Source organism: Salvelinus namaycush, chromosome 7 (assembly GCF_016432855.1).
Source record: "Salvelinus namaycush isolate Seneca chromosome 7, SaNama_1.0, whole genome shotgun sequence".
Classification (NCBI taxonomy): Eukaryota; Metazoa; Chordata; class Actinopteri; order Salmoniformes; family Salmonidae; genus Salvelinus; species Salvelinus namaycush.
Genome location: NC_052313.1, coordinates 37177115 through 37196716, shown reverse-complemented (window position 1 = coordinate 37196716; position 19602 = coordinate 37177115). Strand labels below are relative to the sequence as shown.

At 39.5% G+C, this 19602-nt stretch overlaps 1 pseudogene; it reads right to left on the bottom strand.

The window, feature by feature from the left end:
- Window positions 1-988: 988 nt before the first annotated feature.
- LOC120050707 lies at window positions 989-10769 on the bottom strand (annotated as a pseudogene).
- Window positions 10770-19602: the final 8833 nt, after the last annotated feature.

The following is a 19602-nucleotide window of genomic DNA, read 5'->3' as shown; positions in this document are numbered from 1 at the left end:
CAAAATTGATTTAGGTACATTTTTGTGAAGAGGTAAGAGGATTGTGCATTCAAATTCAGGTCTTGGTTATTCCCTGTACTGGATCTAATACATAATAGCAATTTTACATACATTCATAATTTTTTATGACATACTGTGAAAAACTCTCTTGGCTGCTGGCTCTGTCACTTTCAGACATACGCAGAGCAGACTGAAAGGGGAAGGGTAGCTTTTGACTTGAACCACAGGGGTTCTCTGTAGAGAGAGTAATCCAAAAGGCACAGACACACCCCTTGACTTTCAATTGGCACCCTTGACCTGTATGTATTCTCTCCTGATTGGCTCTGTGGTGCACAGTCTGGCAGTCTGACTAAATTGCCAGAGGTATGAGGAGGGACATACTCTTTTGTATTTATGGGAACAAATATTTCCTAACACTTTGGACCCTATTCTTGGACAGTTAGAAGACACAATGTGTCAATGCAAAAAATATATATATACTAATTACTGTCCATGAGTAACCTCAACCTTGTGGGTCTGTGGGTGTTTGGGCCAATAAAGTGCCAACTCAATTCTACCATTGACTAGTCTCTCATGCCCCTATGAACAAGGACACAGGGCAATAGTTTTTAATCTAAACCAGCCATTTTTTACTGGAGTACACTAACCCCTAATTGGGGCTCTTTTCTTGACACACAGTAGCAGTTTACCAGATAAGAAGTCAAGAAGATCAAAAAGTAGATTGTTGTAAGGGTGTATTATGTCCTGTGCTGGCCCCATTGTCTTATCCATTCTGGATTCTGAGTGGTAAAATCATAGCTGAAAAATGCCTCTATGTATGTGTATACTGTATGTGGGAATGTCTTATGTTCGTTCCTACATTTCATGTTGGTACATGGAATATTCCTCAACTGCATATATCATGAATTGTCATTGCAAATAGAAGTATTATGTTCAACAACTGACATTTTCAGATATTATTTTGACAAACACACTTTGGTACTTACAATTAATTCTCTATTGTCATAGACTTGATGGGCACTGTCATCTGTGATCTTTGTAATACGGCTTTCTTTAAGCACGTACTGATGAAACTGTCACTTAATATTTTTTTCTAAAAGTCTACAAACGCTCTACATTTATTCACTCTGTGATAGGGTTGGATCCTATATGCTACTTTTATTATTGTCCTGTAAATGGTTCAGTGCCTATAATCTAGGCTGTGTGTAGAATGGGTCATAAAGGAAATTACCTCTACTAGATTTATAGTGATAAGGAAAACAGCATACAATTTTGGCCTGTGTATTCATTTGCCTATAACTAATCAGAATTCCATTAAGGTTACATAAAAAAGAGAACACTTCAAAATGAGAAGATCCTGCCATGGAAAAGACGACTGGGTGGACAAAGTGGAAAGGAGGGGAAATAACACACACACACCATGCAGCAGGACACCTTCAGCTACGGGGTCTTCGTAATGCAGGTTTGATAGTTATATTTTCAATAATGAATGGTTAGCTGTTATGTGACAATTAGGTCAAAAACCCTATTTTATGTTTTGGTGTAGATGGCCAAGGACATTGCACAGAACTTCCCCAACATCCCCTCCCAAATTCATATACAACCTTCACAAAAACACATGGAGCAACTGCAAAAATAAATGGCTGAGGGTACACTAAAAATGTCTGGTATGTAATGACATTTAATTCAAAATAAATGTAAATTCTTTATTTTTATGTAGTTGTGTGGGACAGCCATAGGTTCAGTTCATGCCTATGATTTCAGAGTTCAACAAAGCCAACAACTGCTTCATGTGTGCCACTGATAAAGAACCTGGATGTGGCCCAAAGACTGACTGGGTTAGTAACTTTATTTAACATGTTTAGAATCTTTTGACAGTGACGGCATGTAAGACAATGTATGATATAACACAATGGCTGGCTAATTCGTGATACTGCATTGATATTTGATATTATTTATAACGTATTACGCTTTGTTTTGTTTAAGACTGAATGTTTTGCATGCCAACGGTGGTTCCATGTGCTGTGCCTAGGAATGAAAACAAAAGAGTTCAACAGAGTAAAGAACACAAACTGGAAGTGCTGTCTTTGTTGTTGAAAATGTATGCTCTACCCCATCCACACTTAAGAGGCTCTGAAATGTACATCAACCAGGGATAAAGAGAAAGTTAACACTGAAATGTTTCATACTTATTTGTCTGTTGACATGTTGGAAAAGATTAAAAGGTCTACAATTTCTGTTTAATTTGTCAATATAACATTTTTATTCATTGATTTACTGGCCACCATTACTGTGGTTGCATGTTCAGTATATGTATTGACCAGCAAACCCACTGCAGCCTACCTCACTATCCATCCCTGCTTTAAACAATTAATAACATGACTCTCGTACTTTGCCCTTTTCCTTTATGGTTGATATTAACGATGAAAGGAGACATTATCTGTCTCTCTCCTATTGTGTACCTCTGTTAAACACTGTGGAAAATAAAAAAAACAGGGAAAATAAGTACTTAAAACTACGAATTATTATAGATAAATATTAAAAGGCTAAACACAACACTGGACTGAACCCCCTAATTGTCAAACTAATATTAATGTACAACAATATAGAAGACACATGACTAGAGGTTATGCAATACGGGTGTATATCCACCGCACGCTTCTTAGGTGTGTAATTGACATGACCAAGGAGCTATTGAAATGTAAAAATATAAAACATTTACATTACACCGCAATATTTTACAGTACACAAACAAGTGTGCAATATAGAAGGGTAGACAGTGTACATTCTGCACCTTGTTTGAAGTCAGTAGGTCACATGACCAAAGAGCTATTGAAATTTTAAATTTGGAAAAATTCATGTAAAAACGTGTGTGATGAAAATGGACAAACCAAAGGGTGTGCAATATAGAAGGGTAGTCAGTGGACATTCTGAACCTTGTTTGAGTCAAGGAAGTCACATGACTAAGGAGCTATTGAAATGTAAATGTACAAAAGTTTGTACTTTGTTTACACTACCTAACTAATTCAACTAGGAATACAAAATCCTGCTCACATTTCCACGTTTATTAGCTTTGGAAAGCGAATTAATGTCCAAATTGGGAAAATAAGACCTGTGCAATGTTGTGCGCAATTTCTCCAACATCATGGCACTTATTTGGAGTATGTGGCTCAAGTGGTTTGAAAGCGCGAATATCCATCACATATCAAACTTGAAACTGTCTTTACTTCGTTAGAATACTTAGCTAGTTTAGCTATAATAATCCTACTGTTACGGACTTGTTAAACGTGCATATAGTTACCTTCCACCGGGAAACAACAGCACCCATCTCTGTAGAATGTATTGGTGTCCCCCTCCTCGTCTTTGTCCACTCTTTCCTTAATGGTAGCTAGCTGCCTAAAAGTGTTGAAAAGTAAAGGTGAGATATAGCTAGCTACCTAAACAATAGCTCAGACGGCTAGCTAGGTAAGGTTACGGAATTTTTTATTTATTTTATTTTATTTCACCTTTATTTAACCAGGTAGGCAAATTGAGAACATGTTCTCATTTACAATTGCGACCTGGCCAAGATAAAGCAAAGCAGTTCGATACATACAACAACACATAGTTACACATGGAGTAGAACAAACATACAGTCAATAATACAGTGAAAAAATAAGTCTATATACAATGTGAGCAAGTGAGGTGAGATAAGGGAGGTGAAGGCAAACAAAATATATATAAAAATAAATAAAAATATAAAAAGGCCATGGTGGCGAAGTAAATACAATATAGCAAGTAAAAAAAACACTGGAATGGTTGGTTTGCAGTGGAAGAAAGTGCAAAGTAGAGATAGAAATAATGGGGTGCAAAGGAGCAAAAATAAATAAATGAATACAGTAGGTAAAGAGGTAGTTGTTTGGGCTAAATTATAGATAGGCTATGTACAGGTGCAGTAATCTATGAGCTGCTCTGACAGCTGGTGCTTAAAGCTAGTGAGGGAGATAAGTGTTTCCAATTTCAGAGATTTTTGTAGTTCGTTCCAGTCATTGGCAGCAGAGAACTGGAATGAGAGGCGGCCAAAGGAAGAATTGGTTTTGGGGGTGACCAGAGAGATATACCTGCTGGAGCGCGTGCTACAGGTAGGTGCTGCTATGGTGACCAGCGAGCTGAGATAAGGGGGGACTTTACCTAGCAGGGTCTTGTAGATGACCTGGAGCCAGTGGGTTTGGCGACGAGTATGAAGCGAGGGCCAGCCAACGAGAGTGTACAGGTCGCAGTGGTGGGTAGTGTAAGGGGCTTTGGTGACAAAACGGATGGCACTGTGATAGACTGCATCCAATTTATTGAGTAGGGTATTGGAGGCTATTTTGTAAATGACATCACCGAAGTCGAGGATTGGTAGGATGGTCAGTTTTACAAGGGTATGTTTGGCAGCATGAGTGAAGGATGCTTTGTTGCGGAATAGGAAGCCAATTCTAGATTTAACTTTGGATTGGAGATGTTTGATGTGAGTCTGGAAGGAGAGTTTACAGTCTAACCAGACACCTAGGTATTTGTAGTTGTCCACATATTCTAAGTCAAAGCCGTCTAGAGTAGTGATGTTGGACAGGCGGGCAGGTGCAGGCAGCGATCGGTTGAAGAGCATGCATTTAGTTTTACTTGTATTTAAGAGCAGTTGGAGGCCACGGAAGGAGAGTTGTATGGCATTGAAGCTCGCCTGGAGGGTTGTTAACACAGTGTCAAAAGAAGGGCCAGAAGTATACAGAATAGTGTCGTCTGCGTAGAGGTGGATCAGAGACTCACCAGCAGCAAGAGCGACATCATTGATGTATACAGAGAAGAGAGTCGGTCCAAGAATTGAACCCTGTGGCACCCCCATAGAGACTGCCAGAGGCCCGGACAACAGACCCTCCGATTTGACACACTGAACTCGATCAGAGAAGTAGTTGGTGAACCAGGCGAGGCAATCATTAGAGAAACCAAGGCTGTCGAGTCTGCCGATGAGGATGTGGTGATTGACAGAGTCAAAAGCCTTGGCCAGGTCAATGAATACGGCTGCACAGTATTGTTTCCTATCGATGGCGGTTAAGATATCGTTTATGACCTTGAGCGTGGCTGAGGTGCACCCATGACCAGCTCTGAAACCAGATTGCATAGCGGAGAAGGTATGGTGGGATTCGAAATGGTCGGTAATCTGTTTGTTAACTTGGCTTTCGAAGACCTTAGAAAGGCAGGGTAGGATAGATATGGGTCTGTAGCTGTTTGGGTCAAGAGTGTCCCCCCCTTTGAAGAGGGGGATAACCGCAGCTGCTTTCCAATCTTTGGGAATCTCAGACGACACGAAAGAGAGGTTGAAAAGGCTAGTAATAGGGGTGGCAACAATTTCAGCAGATAGTTTTAGAAAGAAAGGGTCCAGATTATCTAGCCCGGCTGATTTGTAAGGGTCCAGATTTTGCAGCTCTTTCAGAACATCAGCTGACTGTATTTGGGAGAAAGAGAAATGGGGAAGGCTTGGGCGAGTTGCTGTGGGGGGTGCAGTGCTGTTGACCGGGGTAGGGTCTGAATGAAATGAATGAATGAAATGAAAAGTTCAAAAGATAACTAGCCAATTCAGATGGTTGTTACTGGCTATAACAAACATTTATGAAAACAAAAATTTGTTTTAGGTCTTAATTTATGGTTCATTTATGGTTAGGCATAAGGTCAGCATTGATGTTAAGGTAAACTGTAGTCGTAATTATGACTTTGTGGCTGTGGTAACTAGTGGAAGCCCCATTCATAGACAAAGCTCACGCTTAACAGCCCAAACATGTTCCATTGAAGCCCTTGCAGGAAAATGCTCATTGTTGGATACGACTGTGATACGGTTTTGTAATCCTGAGTTACTCAACATAATTGTATAGACTAACGTAACGTAGAGTGATGCTAGTGATAGCTCGCTAGCTGTCAATGATATAAACTGGCTAGCATGTAACGTTCAACTAACGTTAGTGTGTTAAAAACAGACAGGCCTAATCAGTTTAATTCTTAGGCCTAACTGAAATGCATCCAAATCTGCTACTTACGGTTGCTTGCTAGCTATCTAGTGTTAGATAGCTTCGTGTCATGCAAGAAAGAGTTTTAAAAAAACAATACGGGGGGGGTCGGGTTCTTCTTCATCTTCTTCTCCTTCTATGGTATAATGGCGCTCCGCAAACAAACGTTTAGGGTGCATGCCGCCACCTACTGTGCTGAAGTGTGTGGTAATGACGGTTTCCTATATACAGTAGTAGCTCTATCTACATCAGTATAAAAGAAAATAAACACAAAAACCTAAACCCTCCTACCTAATTATATGGTTCCTGAGTGGAGCAGCAGTGCGTATCTCAGTGCTAGAGGTGTCACTACAGACCCTGGTTCGATCCTGAGCTGTATCACAACCGGCCGTGATCGGGAGTCCCATAGGGCGGCCACAATTGTTCCAGCGTTGTCCGGGTTAAGGGAGGGTCTCGCAGGGGTAGGCCGTCATTTTAAAATAAGCATTTGTTCTTTAACTGACTTGCCTAGTTAAATAAAGGTTACATTTTAAAAATATAAAATAGTTCATCATCATTAGGAGTGGATAGATGACAACCACTTCATTCCTTTTTAATTAACAAGTTATTGTTGAATTCATGTCACATAATAAAGTAGCATTTAAATGGGAGCAGTCCTTTAAGATATTTAGTTGATATAATGTTTAGATCTCTTAAACATGTTCATTTGTAAATTGTTACATTTTCAGCATTAAATTCGTGTTAAGGTTAGGCCCCTATTTTCTCAAAGTTGTGCCATATGAAAAACATACAGTGCCTTCGGAAAGTATTCACACCCATTTTACACATTTTGTTGTGTTACAGAGTGGGTTTTAAATGGTTTTAATTGCCATTTTTTGTCAACGATCTACACAAAATATTCTGTAATATAAAAGAAATCCTATAAAAAACACCTTTGGCAGGGATGAGAGCTGTGAATATTTGTTTAAGTCTCTAAGAGCTTTGCACACCTGAATTGTGCAATATTTGCCCATTATTCTTTAAAAACATACTTCAAGCACTGTCAAGTTGGTTGTTGATCATTGGTAGACAGACATTTTCAAGTCTTGCCATAGATCTTCAAGCAGATTTAAATCCAAACTGTAACTAGGCCTCTCAGGAACATTCAATGTCGTCTTCGTGAGTACCTCCAGTGCCTATTTTGCTTTGTGTTTTAGGTTATTGTCCTGCTGAAAGGTGAATCAGTCTCCCTTTGTCTGCCGGAAAGCAGACTGAACCATGATTTCACCTGTGCTTAACTCCATTCTGTTCAATTTATATACTGAAAAACTCCCCAGTCCTTGCCGATGACAAGCATACCCATAACATGATGCAGCCACCACAATGCTTGAAAATATAAAGAGTGGTACTCAGGTATGTGTTGTGTTGGATTTGCACCACACATAACAATTTGTATAATAGGATAAAAAGTGAATTTCTTTGCCACATTACTTTAGTAGCTTGTTGCAAACAGGATGCATGTTTTGGAATATTTTTATTTTGTACAGGCTTCCTTCTTTTCACTCATTTAGGTTAGTATGGAGTGACTACAATGTTGTTGACCCATCAAGTCTCTCCTATCACAGCCATTAACCTCTCTAACTGTTTTAAAATCACTAATGGCCTCATGATGAAATCCATGAGCAGTTTCCTTCCTCTCCTGCAACTGAGTTAGGAAGGACACCTGTATATTTGCAGTGATTGATACATAGCATACTTTCTAAAGGCACTGTAAGCCTATATCATTTTGTTTTGATTTTTCAATTTGGCAATTAGAAATCGGAGATCACGTTTTTGTACCATGAAGAGATTAGATTTTCGTTGTGTTAAATGTTCAATAAGTCACTATGACTGTAATTTCTAAACTTACTCCAGCCATTGTTTTAATGTTTGTAATTGGAATGTAAATTGTGTAATTGTTTAGCAAATAAAACGGGTCACCACTTAGCCTATCTGTTGGAAGGAAAATCGATTATTTAAATATAACATTTTGGAGCTGGAAATACAGTACAATTTGAGTATACCATTACCTTGATATTAGACTGTCATAAAATAGAAATCTTACATACTTTGTTTTCTCTCTCTCATGTACCAGCCCAGCCGGAGATATTGTTTTTGTGGCTCAGTTGTCTGAGCTCAGGCCATCAGATGTCTGCTCCAAATTTCACATAAATGCTGGGCACTGTAGGCCTACTGTAATAAATGGTTTGCCACAAGTCATGATCGAATATAAATGTCAAATTACAACATTCGCCAATTTAACCGTAAAAAAAATCAATAGCCGATGGTTATTAGCCTACAACACAAAGATGGCTCTGGCCAAATAAACAAAATAATTGGCTACAAAATAAAGAAAATAAATATATACAAAATATATAGCCTGTATAAATAAATTAGCTTCAAGTTTAGTGTTATAATACCTGGTATCTGAATGTCTATAGCCTAATGCACCGGATAGCTAGCCTATTTGGTATACCAATTGAATACCAAGAAAAACCCTAGGGTAATGAGCTCCAAAAGTGAGCTCCAAAAGTATTGACACAATTTTTGTTGTTTGGGATCTGTAGTCCAGCATGATAATGATACAATGAGGTTACAGTACAGACTGTCAGCTTTCATTTGAGAGTATGTTCAACCATATCGGTGAACCTTTTTCGAATTTACAGCACTTTTTGTACATAGTCCCACCGTTTTTGGGGACCAAACGTATTGGGACAATTTCACTTATATGTATTAAAGTAGTAAAAATGTAAGCTTTTGGTCCCATATTCATAGCATGCAATGACTACATCTAGCTTGGGACTCTACAAATTTGTTGGATGCATTTGCTGTTTGTTTTGGTTGCGTTTCAGATTATTTTGTGCCCAATGGAAATTAATGGTAAATAATGCATTGTGGCATTTTGGAGTCACATTTATTCTAAATAAGGATTACAGATAATCTTGAATGAATATTGAATATTGATGAGTGAGAAAGTTAGAGACGCAAAAATATAATAAATGATAACCTCCCCTGTTATTGTAATGTTGAGAGGTTATTTGTGCATCTGTAGCTTTCTCACATATCATTCACGTTTCATTCAGGACAAAACATTTGTCACTGTCCCAATACTTTTGGAGCATTGCGACATTGACCTGTCTAAATTGATGATATATGAATTTAATGGTATTAGATTATTACACACATTTGAATATTTCGAGTAGAAGAAACATAAACAATGGAGACACATACACCAGGTCCCCTCAGAGGCTGTTCAGTGAGGTCTCCTCTCTTTAATCCGGCGACACCCCCGCAAAAATACACTCTCTGACCTTTGACCTGTTGATGAGCATGTCAACTCTGAGCTCTTGCTCCTCGATCCCAGGGTTCCAGTAACAGAAGCCTGGCTATTGTGGCAGCTGAGGCACAAGCACGGTCCATGGCTCAATGGCGCACTAACTACTGCAGCCACCGATGCTGATGTTGCTGCTGCCGCGGAACTGGCGAGGCCGGTTGGAGACTGGCAGAGACCTGGGTGCCGAAAGTTACAGAGCAGCTCTTGTCGCGAGTATGGGTGCGAGAGTGCACGGAAAGTGTCAAGTGGACGTATTGATGTTGGGAAAGGTGATGACGAGGCACCTGTGGCAGCCACTGCAGCTGCTGTGACGCATATGTGCGGGTAATATGGCAGGGGCAGGTGAGAGTGGAAGGGGTACGATAGGCCCCCGGTGATTGCTGCGTGCGTCACGTAGGTGTAAAAGCTTGGCTCCGCCGGGTGAGGCCAAGACATCGCTAGACGCTGTCGTTTATCTTTCATCCATCTGTTCTGGAACCAAACCTAAAAACAAGATATATATATCCATGAATACTCATCAAGTGTAGCCAAAACTTCAAAGATAGGCCTATATTGTTTTTCTCTCACGGTTTTATAGAATATTTGGCCTTATACTTTTCTACATGATTTGGAAAATAAATGATACCAAATTATACCAGTTGTAGGCTATATACCTCAATTGTTTTTGCAAATTATATATAGTCCAGGACCAAATAAATTAAATATCAATCAGCATGCATCATTTAAAAAAATGTGGGTTGGGAATTGAACATCAACTACTCTGAAATATTGTTCAACAAAAATAATATAAATTGACTTATAAACCAAATGTATGTTTAATGTTTAGAGTAAACACCACATTTTGGATGGCCATCATTCAATAATAAATTCATGTTGTGGTTTGTACTTGGTCCATCCTCCGTATAGGCTACAGTTCGCACAGACCAGCTGAGAAAATCGATCCAACTGCTGGTTCAGATTTAGAACACAGGGAATATGTTCACAGAAAAAAATCAGACTGACCAAGATTCAACATTCAAAACAGAGAAAATCTTAGATGAAATACAGTTGAATTGATGAGTCTAGATTTTCTCAGATGGTCGGTGTGAACAGCTGTGTAAAAAAACCTGCAGTAGACTACAAGCCTTAAGGTGAAAATAATACTAATTTAGTTTTCAAATAGGCTTATCATTTAGATAGATAGAGATATAGATAGATCATTTGTAATGCATCAAACAAACCTTAATTATTGTTTCAGGTAGATTCAGAGATGCGGCCAGTTCACACCTCCTTGGTCTTGAGACATAATTCTCTGTGCATAACTATTTTTCCAGTATTCCTATCTGTACCCTCGTGAAAGCAGTCCGACATCTTCTCACTTGATCTGCGCTCGAGCAGCTTCCAATTGAATAACCATTCATGCTCAAACTCGACAGGGAAGATTAGCTAGTGTTTGGAGAGTTGTGATCTGAAAACCCTTAAAGCAAAATTATAGAAGTGCTTGATTATCAGCTTAAAGATATGCTGGAAATTTGTTTTAATAATCATTAGCCAATTTAGAGTAGGTAAATTATCAATTGTCATAGGCTTATCAGAAGTAATACATTTTACATTAAAATGTCATCTTGACTTCTCAGTACTTTTCAATATATGTTGTATTATCTTACAACTATTTAATTATTTGACCGACATTTCATGGACTACTGTAGGCTAGACAAACTGTAGGCTTGGCAAATTGTGCAGTGAGTGGTCATTCACAGCTGTCAAGCAGATTTTGATATTAGAATAAATTGCATAAAGTTAACTTTCATGCTATTTTCTTTTTGTTGGGTACCACTAAGACTGTCAGGCGAGTGAAGCAGTGGACATCCAACCTCTACATCACTGTATGAATACGGAGAAACTTCCGAATACATGCTCATCATCTCTGTCTTTCAAATAGGAAATCTCTGTGTGAGCGTTCATATCAACGTTGTGATGATGTGGACTGAATATACACTTGATCTCAAACTTGCCTTTGGTCGGCGTATTCCCGCACGTCAACCCTCGGCGCTGAGAATTTTCCAGAGTCTCCAACAAAATTTCCTATGGGCTCCGAGAGACACGGGAGACTTTTTCTGGAGCTGTGAAGCCCTCACTCCATTAGTATGATCTCCTTTCTCATCTTCACCAAGTTTTAGAGCAAAAGCCACTGCTGGCCGGCCGTATGTCACTTATCAGCATTCAATAATCATATGACTATTCGAATATGGATGAATACAATTGTAGCCTAATTTAAACAGTATACTTTGTATCTGAAGACTGACAAAATGTCCCAGGTATAGTTTTATTTCCACTAATAATTTATTTAAATAAAGGTTAAATAACAATAAATAAATGTAATACTTCTTTGTTGAGCTTCATGGAAAGCATCCAGGTAGTCTGAAAGATCAGTGAAGACTGACTCAGGTTAGAGCAGATCAGACACATCAAGTTCTCACCATTGCTTTTGGTTTTGGCCTCAAATGCATGCTCGATATTAATACCTCTGAAATTGTTTATAGATTGAAAATAGCCTGATCTCCCAGTCCTGCAATAATTATCCAGATGTGGGGTCCAGATAGAACATGGCTGAGCACATAAAGCACAATCTTTGGCGGCCCCAAGAGTGTAATCTGAAATGGGGGGCCCCACTTCCATACACTGGGGGGAAAGGGGAAGAGATTGGCAACCACCACATTCTAACCAACAATCAGCAGGCAAAGGTTATTCAAACACAGGTTACTATTTACTAACTAAAACACTAGAATACATTTACATTTACTAACCTTTACATGCTCATAGTTGGTTAAAATCACATTGCGCACACCAGATGATTCATCAGTGTCCTTTTGACTACTAAACATAGAAACCTGCTATTTTCACAGATTTTGATGTTGGGGTGCAGTGCTGGAGATTTTGTTTTTGAAATAGGGTGGAATTTCCCCTGAAGGACAGTGACCCATGCACCAGCTCTAGGCCCCAAGGCCCTCAGTCAGCCCTGCATCAGAGAGAGCCAGTTAGCCCCCAAAAAAGGGAATAGACAGAGCAGCAACATCCACAGAGGCTGACACTCTGCCCCTCTGAAGGACAGTGCCACTGACTCAGTCACTCACACTGGCACTTCAGACTTCACTGGGGACCTGGGCCTTCACATGGACCTTAACAGTATTTTTGTGCAACTTACATTTTGACCTGACAAGTTGAGGGACTATTATTTTGGCATTAGAAATCTGAGGACTTTAATTATATATGACAAATCAAGAGATTTATTTTGAAATCAAAAATTGCGGTGACTTGTTAATGCTCGGAAATGTTTTGTTGGCTTGATGCAAGTTCCTTCCCTGGCTGATACGCAGACCACATGCACAGCGAGAGGAGCTGTGCCCCACTGGTCCGGGAAACAGCTAGTTGTAATTCAATATTCAAGCCATCTCATAGAGCATGTTTTGTTTTTTGCCCTAGAAATACACAGATGATTCAAGTAATCAAAGCTTGATGATGAGTTGATTATTTGAATCAGCTGTATAGTGCTAAGGCAAAAACCAAAACTTGCACCTAGGGGGTGCCACAGGACCGAGTTTGGGAAACCCTGTATAGAGTGGGTGCATTGATTGGTTCTCTCATACATTCTTTTCCTCTTAAACGTTGAGACCCCTCGCTGTTTGGATTTGTTATTATTCAAGGGGGCAGCGCTCAGGGGTTGTTTGTGGCTGTGTGTTTGAGTGAGGGAGACATAGAGAACCAAACAGTAAAAGTCCCCCTTCATTATCAATGCATCACACCCACAACATCAAAGTGAGTTCCTAGGCATCAAAGAGTTAGCCAGGCAAGCAAGTTCCAGTCATTAAATTCAGATGTATTTTTACAACAGTGAGATGAGACCGCCAAAACACCATAATTGTAACATTGTACATAAGAATTGCATAACAAGATTTTGATCTAAATTTGAATGTGAAAAGTTGATCTGTAATCATAACAGAGGAATTGTATTTGCAGAATTTGTATACAATTTTTATCCAATTCGTGCCAATGTTAGTTTTGCAATACATCTCTTACACCAGAACATTTTTATTATCCTTACATTCTTTCAAAACTTTGGCAGATATCTGACTCCATGCTAGCAGCAGCCTTGAGGTGAATGAGAAAGACCAGTAACCAGAGGGTTGTTGGTTTGACTACCACGAAGAACCAATCAATGCGCAATAACATTTTAAATCGATGGAATTGAGGACGTAAAGACTGAAACTTGGCATGACACCGAAGTCAAGGCCAAGAAACACCTGGCAGATCAACTCAAACTGGACCCCAAACTCATCGAGATGGAGAGGGCGCATAGGAATGGCACTTTCTTCCCAGATGGACAGTCCAGATCTATAGTGGTGAAACATCTCAGGTTCAAAAACAAGGAGGAGATTTCAGGATAGCCAAGTGTCTGAAGGGAACCAAAATCTTCATCAATGAAGACTTCTCCTAAAAGGTACGCCTCAAAAGAAAGGAACTGCTGCCATGACTAAGTGATGAATGAAAAAAAGGCAACATCGCATACCTAAAGTATGATCAGCTGGTCGTTCACCCCTCCTCTCGTAGGCCTATGGTAAGTGACTCCGCTATATTCAACTGATTTGACACACACACACACACACACACATACATAATATTTATTCTACTTTGTTCATGTGTTTCATCTAACCTCAGGACCAAAAACACACATTTCTCTAAATGTCATAATCCTCTGAAGTCTTCAGTTGTGTTATGTGGACAGTGTCAATGTGCACCTCTATTGAAATGTGCACCCCTATATGAAGTGCACCCCTATTGATAAAACTAACATAAATGTATGGTTGTATTGAACATGTGTGTAACGGCTTTCCTCTGGTGAAGGAGAAGAGGACCAAGGTGCAGCGTGGTAAGTGTTCATTTTAATAAACAAAGTAAACTGAACACTGAAATGACAAAAAATAATAAAGAACGAAAACGAAACAGTTCTGTAAGGAATACGCACAAAACAGAAAACAATCACCCACAACCAAAATGGGGAAAACAGGCTACCTAAGTATGATTCTCAATCAGAGACAACGATCGACAGCTGCCTCTGATTGAGAAACATACCAGGCCAAACACAGAAATGGAAAACATAGAACAAAAACATAGAATGCCCACCCCAACTCACGCCCTGACCAAACCAAAATAAAGACATAAAAAAGGAACTATGGTCAGAACGTGACAATGTGAAGCATGCACTTCTATGTTTCCATTCCATTATCTGCATGATTGCAACTGTGTATCTTTCTTAGTTGGGCAGGATATCAACCCTCATAACATGGTCTTTAACGCATTAAATATTCAAATCAAATTTTATTGGTTACATACACACATTTAGCAGATGTTATTGCGGGTGTAGCAAAATGCTTGTGTTCCTAGCTCCAACAGTGCAGTAGTATCTAACAATTCATAACAATACACACAAATATAAAAGTTAAAGAGTGGAATTAAGAAAGATATAAAGATACGATTGAGCAATGTCGGAGTGGCATTGACTAAAATACAGTAGAATAGAATAAAGTATATAGTGGCAAGAAAAAGTATTTGAACCCTTTGGAAATACCTGGATTTCTGCATTAATTGGTCATAAAATGTAATCTGATCTTCATCTAGGTCACAACAATATACAAACACAGTCTGCTTAAACTAATAACACACTGTAAGGCAGGTCCTCACCAGACATCACCGGCAACAACGTCGTCTATGGGTACAAACCCACCGTCGCTGGACCAGACAGGACTGGCAAAAAGTGCTCTTCACTGACGAGTCGTGGTTTTGTCTCACCAGGTATGATGGTTGGATTTGCGTTTATAGTCGAAGGAATGAGCGTTACACCGAGGCCTGTACTCTGGAGCGGGATCGGTGAGGGCTTGGGCCATTCCCCCCAGAAATGTCTGGGAACTTGCCGGTGCCTTGGTGGAAGAGTGGGGTAACATCTCACAGCAAGAACTGGCAAATCTGGTACAGTCCATGAGGAGATGGACTGCAGTACTTAATGCAGATGGTGGCCACACCAGATACTGACTGTTACTTTTGATTGTGACCCCCCCTTTGTTCAGGGACACATTATTACATTTCTGTTAGTCACATATCTGTGGAACTTGTTCAGTTTACGTCTCAGTTGTTGAATCTGATGTTCATACAAATATTTACAAGTTAAGTTTGCTGAAAATAAACGCAGTTGACAGTGAGAGGACATTTCTTTTTTTGCTGAGTTTAGTTGAATGTGATTGCTTTTATTAAATGTTTATTTTTGTTAATTGTGTGCTGAATTATATTGTTTTATACACGTGTGTTTTAATATTCTGTTTTTATTGTAATGTGTACAGGACTCTCTTGTAAAATATATTTTTAATCTCAATGTGACTCACTGTTTAAAAAAAGGTAAAAAAATAAATAATAATAATTGCATGTTAGCAAGTAGAATTAATGGCAGTGGGATTCTCAAAAGGCAGCCTGATGTGCGTCCTCTTTTCCTCTGTCTTTACTTCACACAAATTACGGGGATCTGGGCCTGTTCCTGGGAGCGCAGTATATCTTTCTCGTCAGACTTGTTAAAGGAAAAAGCTTCTTCCATCTTAACTCCACCCTTTCATTGGGGATCCAGATACATTTATTAAACATAAGAATGTGAGAGTTTTTGTCACAACCCAGCTCGTGGGAAATGACAAAGAGCTCTTATAGGACCAGGGCACAAATAATAATAATCAATAATTTTGCGTTTTATTTAGCCATCTTACATATAAAACCTTATTTGTTCATCAATAATTGTGAATAACTCACCATAGGTTAATGAGAAGAGTGTGTTTGAAAGGATGCACGTAACTCTGCAATGTTGGGTTGTATTGGAGAGTCTGTCTTAAATCATTTCCCACACAGTCTGTGCCTGTATTTTGTTTTCATGCTAATGAGGGCCGAGAACCCACTCTCACATAGGTACGTGGTTGCAAAGGGCATCAGTGTCGATTTGTCAAGGCAGGATACTCTGAGCGCAGCCCTATCCAGAAATTTGGCAATGGCTTCTGATTAAAATTTCACAGAACTGCTTGTTGCAATTTCAAAAAGGCTCTCTTGTTCAGATATCGGTAAGTGGACTGGAGGCAGGGCATGAAAGTGATAACGAATCCAGTTGTTTGTGTCATCCATTTCGGGAAAGTACTTGCGTAATTGCGCACCCAGCTCACTCAGGTGCTTCGCTAAATCACATTTGACATTGTCCGTAATCTTAAGTTAATTTGCACACAAAAAAAATCATACAATGATGGAAAGACCTGTGTTTTGTCCTCTTAAGGATCGGACCCTTTTTTCGCCTAAAATGACATACCCAAATCTAACTGCCTGTAGCTCAGGACCTGAAGCAAGGATATGCATATTCTTGATACCATTTGAAAGGAAACACTTTGACGTTTGTGGAAATGTGAAATTAATGTAGGAGAATATAACACAATAGATCTGGTAAAAAATAATACAAAGGAAAAAAATGGTGTTTAGGAATCTAGGCGCAATTGAGACTTTAGCCACTAGAAGGCAGCAGTGTATGTGAAAAGTTTTAGACTGATCCAATGAACCATTGTATTTATGTTCAAAATGTTGTATCAAGACTGCCCAAATGTGCCTAATTGGTTTATTAATGCATTTTCAAGTTCATAATTGTGCACTCTCAAACAATGGCATGGTATTCTTTCACTGTAATAGCTACTGTAAATTGGACAGTGTAGTTAAATTAACATAAATTGAAGCTTTCTGCCCATATCAGATAAGTCTATGTCCTGGGAAATGTTCTTGTTACTTAAAACGTCATGCTAATCACATTAGCGCACATTAGCTCAACCGTCCCATGGGGGGGACCGATCCCGTAGAGGTTTTAATGCAGGCAGACAAGAGCTTCAACTTCTTAATCATAGCCTCAATGTTGTCCCGCACATTGAAGATAGTTGAGGAGAGTCCCTGTAGTCCTAGATTCAGATCATTCATGCGAGAAAAAACATAACCCAGATAGGCCAGTCGTGTGAGAAACTCATCATGCAAGCAGTCAGACAAGTGAAAATTATGGTCAGTAAAGAAAACTTTAAGCTCGTCTCTCAATTCAAAAAAACATGTCAATACTTTGCCCCTTAATAACCAGCGCACTTCTGTATGTTGTGAAAGCGTTACATGGTCGCTGCCCATATCATTGCATAATGCAGAAAATACACAAGAGTTCAGGGGCCTTGCTTTAACAAAGTTAACCATTTTCACTGTAGTATCCAAAACGTCTTTCAAGCTGTCAGGCATTCCAGTGGCAGCAAGAGCCTCTCAGTGCCTCTCGGTGGAGAGCCTCTCGGTGGATGCTGCAGTGTATCCAAGTGGTGTCGGGAGCAACGACCACTCCACTATGTCTCCCTGTCATGGCTTTTGCGCCATCAGTACAGATACCAACATCTTGACCACCAAAGTCCATTTGATGCCACAAGGCTGTCCAGTACTTTAAGAATATCCTCTCCTGTTGTCCTGGTTTCCAGTGGTTTGCAGAAGAGGGTGTCTTCCGTAATTATCCCCCATTAAACGTAACAGACATATACCAGGAGTTGTGCCAGGCCCGCCACGTCTGTTGACTCATCCAGCTGTAGAATTCACTGACTTCTTTGCGAAGCAGTAATTATTTCAAAACATCTCCTGCCATGTCACTGATGTGTCGTAAAACAGTGTTGTTTGATGAAGGCATTGTCTGTATAGTTTTGATGGCCTTTTCTCTCCAGCATTGTTCCAGCCATATCCACGGCAGCAGGAAGAATTAAGTCCTCCACAATAGTATGGGGCTTGCTTGTCCTAGCCACTTGGTACCTCACCATATAAGATGCTTCTAGCCTCTTCTTATTAATAGTATCTATTGCTTTTTATACATGTTTTACTACTCGAAAATCATCTTAATTCTCGCTCAAAAAATTCCTGTGGCTTATTTTTCAAATTGGCATGCTTCGTTTCTAAATGTCTGCGCAAGAGTGAAGGTTTCATCGAGTTGTGAGATAGTACTTTTGCACATATAACACACTGTGGCTGAGGAATATAAGTGAACCCCAAATCAATGTAGTTCTCATCATATTTGCACCTCTTCGATGGTCCAACGTCCCGGTCTGTTGTTCGGTGCTTTCCCGGGTAAGGGGCAGAAGATCTTCGGCTGCATCAGATTCACAACGGTCAGTGTCCATGCTTGCTGGGTTAGCAACAATAGTAGAATTACTATAGAATTACTGTAGAATTACTGATGCTAGCATTGGACGTGCTCATGGAAGCAGAACAACTTGTGTCGTCGACCGGTGTAGTACTACCAGTACAGCTGGTATGCGTCTCAATTTTTTTTAACGATTTATCAATTTTCGAGCAAACGGAATTAGCAGCAGCTATGTTTGATTACATACGGACTATTAGTGGAATTCCCGCGAGAGAGTAACGGTTGGATGTTAATTATTTGACTAGGCTAACTGTATTAGACATTGTGTTATTTCGCTCTACACTAGATGGTTTAATTTTATTTTTGGCAGTGAAACAAGGCAACTCAGGCGAGAAAAACATCAGCCAAATGTATAGCCCCGTTGGAAAATCTAAATGTACTGTTTGAAAATGTGAATCACATTTTTTTGGCATACCCCCGACGGGATTGCGCATACCCCTGGTACCCCAGTTAGGGAATAGCCGCTCTAGGACAAGGTGACTTATCAATATATTTGCCTATATTGACCCCCCCAAAAAGGAAATGCTAATTAGCTACTAATATAAAGAACTACAAATGTCATGATCTGGACGAGACTGATGAATTGAGGGAAAGGTAAGAATCTCTGGATTAACCATCTAATGATAGTTAAATGTAGTAATGAATAAATTGGCAACATTTATTTAAAAATGGACAATTCTGTGTACTGTCTTGTGCAAGTTTTAAATTGACAATACCTGTTAGCAAAGGTGTCAGCTCGAGATGACGTGCAGGAGCTTGCAGCGATTTGCAGTTTTGCATTATTTGATGCTAATTAGCATTTTCAAATCTGAGAGTAAATATAGCCACATATATGGATAAAAATCACCTTGTCCAATAGAGATTTACATGGTTATCAAATTAGCACACCAGAGCAAGCCTACACTAAACACAGCCCTTATTTTAAGTGTTTCTAAAATCCCCTATGGGGAAAATTTATAGTGGAAAAACAACCATTTCCA